Below are 8,984 nucleotides of genomic sequence, written 5' to 3'. Positions count from 1 at the left end.
TGGTTGTCCACCCCGAATTCTGTTCTATCTTTCTTTCTCTCCATGTTTTGCTCAAGAATGCTCCACCAGCCGAAGCATCAACATTACCCTTCACGTTATCTGTCAAACCCATGTAAAATCGTTGCCCCAACATCTGATCTGGAATACCATAGTGCGGACATATAACCAACATCCCCTTGAATCATTCCCATGTTTCTTGCAGTGTCTCCATTGATTTCTGTTTGAAGCTCAAAATTTCATCAATTTTTTAGCAGTTTGTTGGGTGGATGAAACTTATTCACAAATTGCTTGACTAACTCCTCCCAAGTCATTATGGAATCAATAGGGAGTAAGTTTAGCCAAGTCTAGGCAGCTCTTGTCACTGAGAATGGAAATAACAACAGCTTTATTGCTTCTTGAGTTACGTTGGGCTGCCTTTGAGTTTTGCAGATTGACAGGAAATTCTTCAAGTGCCATTGAGGATCTTTGATGTGTGGCCCCGAAAATAGTCCCTCAAGGGCAGCATGTTGTTCGTGATTTGAAACAACTCGGCCTGTATCTGTGGGACTAAAATCGTTGTGGCCGAATTCTCAGCTGTGAGTTATGCCCAGTGATATAGAGCAGCCTCTGGCACAAGAGGTGCCAATGGCGCAGCTAGGTCTAACAAATTATCCCCTATGTCCGGTTCGAGTTGTTCAGTTGATTGTTGTTGTTTGTTTTTCCGGTTGGTCCAATTCGAGGCCTTGAAAACTTTCTCGGGATCTGATAATGCTTCACATACTTCACCAGTTCTCGATGAGTTTCTAGGCATGCACCTGTGCAACCAAGTCAACAAACGTTAAAATTTCAATGTATAGATTGAAAATAAAGAAAACTGACTATACTAAGAATTTTTGTATTTCTTTCAACTGTAATTGATAACACCGTTAATTCCCCAGCAACGACGCCAAAATTTGATCACGCCCAACTATGCCTTATAAAAAGGACAAAACGGTCGCTGCAAATATAATCCGAGTATTTAGCCCAAAGTCGAATCCTTAGAGAATTAACCTACCAATTACTTTTGTTAGACTCACTAAATTCTTTGTAATCAACTTCCTAGATATTTAAATAACAATTGGTGATGGTTTAACTAACTATAACTGAATATAAGCAAGTAAACTAATAGCTAACTATGATTGAGTTGTAAACAAATAAGAGAAGGGTCTAAGGTTATGATTTCCCCTATTGATGCAATCCCTTCCTGTTATGTTTCGCATAGATTTGTCTAATCATCTCTATCGATCATGAGCACTGTTATTACCATAAATCTCTTCTGAGTAATCACAACAATTTACTAGACGCACTCTTCCGAGTTACGCTAGCTGGTTTTTATTACAACTCACTTTAGATCGCACTCAAGGCTTCGTTATCCCTAATCCCGCCTTTAAACCCTCGGTTATTGATCCCTAATATACTTTGGGAGTGATGTTGTTCAATAATTACATAAATATGCACTCTCTCACGAGTAATATATACTAAATAGGTACAGCTAATTGAGGATCTTATCAATTAACTTCAACAAGAACGTAGTTAAACAAATAGAGATTAAACTGTGCAAACTATATTAACATAACAGGAAGTTCATCCTTCAATAGGTTTCATCAAAACCCTAGACTAAATATTTAGCTACTCATAGTAAAGCAAGATAAAACCACAAAAGTATTCATACTGTGCAAATAAAGATAACAAAGAGAAGATTGAAAAACTCTAATGGTTAATTGATCTTCTCACACTTGTTCTTGCCTCCAATTCAATCTAAAACCCTTGATAATGTCCCTTTGGGCGAGCTGGACCTCTTATAGGTTAAGTGGAATTACCCCCGAACTTCCAAGTTTACCCCTGAATTATATTTTTCCGAACTGGACTAGCGCGATCGCGCTAGTGGGCGCGCTACTGACCGCGCATATGTGCCTCGAACTCCTGGGCTAGCGCGGGCGCGCTAGTGGTCGCGCTAGTGGATCATCATTTCATCTCTTCTTTTCTCTCTTCTTTCAACGTACTCAGCTCCGAGGGGCTTCCCTTGCTTCAATTTAGCTCCAAATACAGTCCTAAGTCCTTGTACGTGCAACTCGCTCCTGCAAAACATGAAATTCACAATTACAGCCAATCTATCATCATATAACTATCCTACAACAGTGAAACATTGTCAAGCTGGGGCAAAAACAGTTGCCAAATTACATGAATCTAGCATATTATCACTTCCCCTATCTTGTCATCAATGGAAGCCACATGCACCTTCTCCCGAATATCATTATTCCTAATCTTATACATCCTAGTATGCCCGCACATCCACCTCAGCATCCTCATTTCTGCTACTTTCATTTTCTGGATATGTGAGTTCTTAACAGGCCAACACTCATCTACATACATCATGGACCGTCTAACCACCGCTTTATAGAACTTACCTTTGAATATCGGCGGCACTCTCTTGTCACACAGGTCTCCAGATGCTAACCTCCACTTTATCCTTCCTACCCCAATACGATGTGTGACATCCTCGTCGATCTCCCCCCCTTGGATAACCGACCCAAGGTACTTGAAGTTGCCTCTACATGGGATGACCTGTGATTCAAGCCTCACATCCACACCCATTTCCCACGGCTCAGCACTGAACTTACACTCCAGGTATTCCGTCTTCGTCATGATTAGCTTGAAATCCTTAAACTCAAGATCATGTCTCCAAACCTCCAGCCTCTCGTTAACACTGACTCACGGCTCATCAATCAGGACTATATCATCGGGGAATAGCGTTCACCATGGCACCTCCCAATGCTCAAAGTTCTTTTATAGATTTATTTTATGTGCATGATATGTCATACACATATTATTAATATAAGTTGGTTCGATTTGGTATCTTTTCGGGTCTTTATATGAAAATAAAAAATTAACTTAATTATTCGATAGGAGTATAGGCTCATACTAAAATTTAAGCGTTTATGAAAAAAATCTAAAACTCGTTTTGTTTAAGTTCGATTGGGTCTATTGTCAGTAGAGGTGCCAAAAAAAGAAAGAGAAAAGGATATTGTATAGCTACTCTCAGAATAACAGCCAAAAAATATATATTTTTTGTATGCATATGTATTTATATATATTTTGTATAAAATATTATATAAATTCTATATAATTTTATGATAACCAAATGTAAATAGTTTCGATCACGGGATAAAAGTGATCTTTTGCTCAAAAAAGAATCTAAAACTCGTTACCCTCTAAGACGTGAATAGAAGGGGTTGGGGTTGTGACACTAAGTGGCCACGGAAGGGGTTGCTAAGGTTGGCATTACTAGAGAAACAACGGCGGAGGCAAGGGCGGATTTATAAACAAAATTACATGGCACGTGAATTCATAGTTTTTCTATAAAATTAGATATTATATATATTAAATTGGTATAATATTAACTGTTGGCACCCTGCTCCAAGAAGGTTGAATGGTGCACTTGGTTGAAGGTTAAGCTATTTCAAAAAGAAAAAGGATCAATTCTCACTTAATACATTTTCTCCTCTTTTTTTAGTAGTCCACACATGTACTAGAAATTCTAAATCTGCCTCTAAGCAGAGGTAAAATTTTCATCAAGGAATTTAACATCTTCTATGTATACGTAAAAAAGAATTAATCTTTTTATATAATGAATATTTCGGTAAAGGTGATTTAGATAAACTCTCGCCCTCTAGCTCTACCCCTTCAGAGAAGATCTATTTAAAGTTTAAAAAAGAGTTTATCAAAGCTGAAATTATATTCCAGTACTTGTAGTTATTATTATTCTTTTGTGGAAGTTGAAAATTTAAAATAACTTTATTTAGAACACACCTCCAAACCACTAAGTTCAAAAACTTGAACTCAAACAATGCTTTCTTGCAAATTCTCCTTAAGAAAAAATGGGGCATTTGCATCTATACCCGCTTTTTATGCCACATTTTAACTTGTGCCGAAAAAAAATTGCAAGTGTGCCCACTTTTTCGCATAACTTCAGCATACGGGGCTGAAGTAGCAAAGACAATCACGCAAAACTTCAGCATTCTAGTAGACGGGCCTGAAGTAGCAAGTGTGTTGAACCAAGTGTGCTGAAGTTTTTGTTTTGTAACTGGCGAACTTCAGCTCTAGAGCTGAAGTTTTTGTTTTTGTATCTGGCAAACTTCAGCTCTAGAGCTGAAGTTTTTATTTTGTAACTCGCGAACTTCAGCTCTAAAGCTGAAGTTTTTGTTTTTGTAACTGGCAAACTTCAGCTCTAGAGCTGAAGTTTTTGTTTTGTAACTGGCGAACTTCAGCTCTAGAGCTGAAGTTATTTAGTTCATTTGTAAAAATTTCAGCACTATTTATGTTTGTTTGAGATCTTGGTCATCTGTATTTTGTTTGTGAAAGCAAAACTCATAGATAGCAAAATAACTTACTGCTAAAGAACCCTGTTAATCTATGGACTTCAAACGCTACAAACTGTCGTATTAATTTTTTTACTTTTAAATCAAACATAGTTTGTTTATAAAGCGATGAAATGGAATGCATACTATTGTGCCTACACAACTACAAAGTGCTACAGACCACACAACCTTATTTGAGGTACTCATTTCTGAAAATCTACAAGAAAACTGCTGAAATAATGGCCAATGCACTCATATACACATCCTGTATTTCTATGAAAGAAACCACAATTTCGTTTGATTAATTGGATAAAAGAAACTAAGTGATTTTATCTCACTGAAGCAGTTGTGACTTTCCATTTCCTTTGCTTGAAAACGAAGGAGGAGAAGGGGGGCTGAATTTATTTAAAAAGTGGGTACAAGTTAAAAGTTTTTAAAAAAAATGAGTATAGGTTTAAAATTTTTACAGAGAAAATAAAAACTTCAAATAATTACTTGCAACAAAAGTTTAAAATTTTAGAAACAAATGCCACAAAGTGTGTTTGTATACAAATTTGTTTCACGTAATCATGATAGGTATTCTCAACTCGTTGAATAATTTAACAAGATAACTTGATATTATTTGATGAAAACATGTAGATACGTATAAGTTTTTACCGGGTCAGTTGAGGCACGCACGGTAAGAATTAAAATATATAGAGACAGGAAATACGGGAAGTAGCAAAGAGCTGCAAGGTTAAAAAAAAATCAATTTTCTCTATGCCAACAAAGCAGGCTAGCTCTACTACATCTCCCTCCCAAATATCTCTTAACATTTGACAGCTTGTGACATGAGCTTTTGACTGAACAGAACACACCCCGCCCCCTCCAATCTGGATACCCCTACCCCTAGCCAAAAAATGAGAATATTAGATGATATATCAAGAAACAACGATAAGTACAGTAAAGTTTTGAGACTAGTAGCCTGTTTGGCCAAGTAAAGTTTTTTGACTAGTAGACTACTAGTAGCTTTTGATTGTAGACTGAACAGTACAGTAAAGTTTTTTTTTTGCCAGATTTTTTTTTTTTTTGCCAAAAACACTTTTGACCAAAAATTGAGGTGTTTGGCTAAGCTTTTGGAAAGAAAAAAAGTACTTTTGAGGAGAAGCAGAAGCAGTTTTAGAGAAGCAGAAAAAAGTAGCTTCTCTCCAAAAGCACTTTTTTTAGAAGCACTTTTGAGAAAAATACACTTAGAAGCAGTTTTTTAAAGCTTGGCCAAACACTAATTGCTGCTCAGAATTGTTTTTCAAACTAATTAGTCAAACACAAACTACTTCTCACCAAAAGTACTTTTGAGAAAAGCACTTTTAAAAAAACACTGCTCAAAATAAACTGATTTTTGCAGCTTGGCTAAACGGGCTATAGATATCAAGAAACAAGGTCATCAACTTGATCATTTTGACATGGTCTTGTTGCACAAAACAATTCCATTAGAGAACAATTGGAACAAATTATTAAAATTATCAGGCGAGCCACAATCTTTTTATCTTCATTTTTCCTTAATTCATTTGGGTAGTAATTGATAGGAAAAGTTCATCTCAGGAAAGTTTTCATCAAAATTAGAACTAAATACAGCTGGCATGACTTACACCGATCTACCAGGTTATTTTAAGGATGTGTTGCATTGCGGAAGAGCAAAAATCCAGCGAAAATGTTCAAGGGTAACATCGGTCGATTTGAAATTACTTGATCTAACTATCCGGGCTCTGATACCATGATAAAGCTTGGATTCGAAACAAATCTCTAGGAAATTATCTAGGGTTAAAGGTATAACGCAGAGAGAGCTAGAAAAGAAGCTTCTAGCTTCTGTATTTTGGGAAAGACCGAACTCGAATGAACTGAATGAATTGTTCAATTACAATCCTAAGTTATATGGGCCAAAGCTAACAGGACAAGTGCATAAATACAAGAGTAGGCTTCTTTGCCCAGTACAAAAGAAGTAAAAGGAAAGAAAATAGAGAGGCCCAATGTAATGTTTAAGTGACATTCTCCTTATACATCGTAACATGCTTAGGATTGTAATTGAACAATTCTTTCAGTTCATTCGAGTTCGGTCTTTCCCAAAATACAGAAGCTAGAAGCTTCTTTTCTCTCTCTGCGTTATATCTTTAACCCTAGATAATTTCCTATAGATTTTCTTCGAATCCAAGCTTTATCAGGATGACTCATCCTCCTTTTAAATTTCACTTTGTGGAGTTAATATATAAGACACGTTTCAGTTGATGAGATAGACATCGCCTGCACTATTTTAATGCAGGGCAATTAAACATAACCCAAGTAATACTCATGAGACTGTTTGGTTGCTGGAAATTAGGGGATTATTCCACTATAAAACTCGGGATTAAATTTGTCTGGTGCGTACAATTCAAAAAAGATATAGATCAATGTATAGATTCCAATCCTCTTCCTAAAAAGGTTCTCTTTTACTTTTAGCTAAAGAGCTTTTATTCAATTTTTTAACAGACAGTTTTGATTCTTTTTTATATTTTGACTTTGCATTATAAAAGTTTTAAATTATAAAAAAGGATCATTAAACTTATCAAATTGATTTGGGCTGTGGGTAAAATAAAATATGTTTAACCAAAATTTCATACGAATAATCCACTAAATTTTAGTGAAAAGGAAGCAACCCTAACATACAAAGACATAGATATCTATCTGGTAGTACCCCCTTATTGTAATATAGGCTAGTTTACACACATAGTAAATTGAGGGACCTATGTGTCAAGGATAGAAAGTTTTGTCCTTAAAAAGTTAGTCAGTTAGAGGCAGTTAAAAGTGGGACTTATGTCACGCCCCAACCTCGGAAAGCGCGACCGGCGCTCAATCGAATGAACCCGGTCGAGCAAGCCTGATAAACACTTTCTACCCAACTCGCTTATGATCTAGAGAAGGCACGTTTCCATTAGTTAAACATTAGAAGGATCATATATATAAACATTACTAATTCATTTCATTTCATTTTGCTACATCATTATTAAGTTCCCAAAATATATACAATTTACGATTTAATGGATCAAGAGTCCAAAACACAACATAATCTGCCTGGCCTTTCTAGCACTCATACACAATCCACGTAATATCCACAGAGCCTCTAAAGATACAAAAGATAGTTATGATAATGCTGGCGACGGAGCCCCGATACAGATTTTCAGTCGCACTGTGATCCGCAAATGGGCCGCATAATTGGCCATTAATCTTGACACAATTTTTTTTTATTTTTTAAAAATAAACTTTTTATATTTAAAAACTATATAAAAGTACTATAAGTCACAATAATTAACAATTTAAAATATTTAAAAGACATGAAAAAACTACAATCAAAGCATAATTTATTTGAGTCTCAAAATTCGAATGGTGCCACATAAATTGGGATAGAGAGAGAACGTACTATATTTGGTAATCTATCCAACTCATTGTTTCTTTGTTTTGCAAGAAATTTACCTGGAGGAGATAAATTTGCACCAAGGTCAAGGAAATCTGTTCTCATTGGCTACTCAAAAACACAAAGGGCTATAGGTTATATGATCTGAAAAGCAGAAAAGTATTTGTTAGCGGAGATGTAACATTCAGAGAGAATATCTTCCCTTTCAAGGAAGGGATGCAGGTTGCAGAAGATCTCTTCCCAAGTGATACACCATCAATTTTCCCAGATGAGCTCCTGCCTGAACAACTAGTTTATCATCCAAACACTAAAGAGCAGATTCCAACTGAATAAATGGCAACATCAGACTTAGAAGTCATTCTAGTAGTAGCTGATTCTGAACAAGCTATGACTCCAATAGCTGAGTCTGATGATGCAGACACAGTTCAACAGTGTGCACATCAGTTGAGGCACAAACAGACACAAGCTAACCATCTGTAGAAGAGACACTTGAAGATAACTTGTATACCAGAAAGTCCAGCATAGATTCAAGACCCTCCATTTGGTTGGAAGATTACTTTACCACATCCAGCTCACAGAACAAGCCACACTGCATCTCAAACTTTATTGCCTACACTCATTTATCCAATAACTACCAAGCTTATTTGGGAGTGTTTGCAGCAGAAGTTGAACTTAAATCCTTCAAGGAAGCATGCAAGGACAAGAACTGGATAAAAGCAATGTCACAAGAAATTAAGACCTTTGAGGACAATACTACTTGGGAGATAGTTGACTTGCATGTTAGTAAGAGAACAATAAGATCTAAATGGATGTTTAAGATAAAATACAAAGCAAATGAGAAATAGAGAGATACAAAGCTAGATTAGTGGCCAAGGGTTATACTCAACAAGAAGGCATAATCTTCTCCTAGTGGGAAAAATAGTCACTGTGAGGACAATAACCAGCATTGCAGCATCAAGAGGTTGGACTTTATTTCAAATGGATGTGAACAATGCATTTTTGCAAGGAGACCTCTATGGAGAATTTTATATGGACTTACCTCAAGTTTTCCAGAAACAGGAGGACCGCAAATACAAGCTGCTCAAATCTCCGTATGGCCTTAAACATGCCTCAAGGTAGTGGAACATTAAGCTGACTGAAACTTTACTGGAAGGAAGATACTCTCAAAGTGCTCATGATCACTC

This window comes from Nicotiana tabacum, chromosome 18 (genome assembly GCF_000715075.1).
Source record: "Nicotiana tabacum cultivar K326 chromosome 18, ASM71507v2, whole genome shotgun sequence".
In the NCBI taxonomy this organism is placed as follows: domain Eukaryota; kingdom Viridiplantae; phylum Streptophyta; class Magnoliopsida; order Solanales; family Solanaceae; genus Nicotiana; species Nicotiana tabacum.
The sequence above is the reverse complement of the archived record's forward strand: the minus strand, read 5'-3'. Positions refer to the sequence as shown.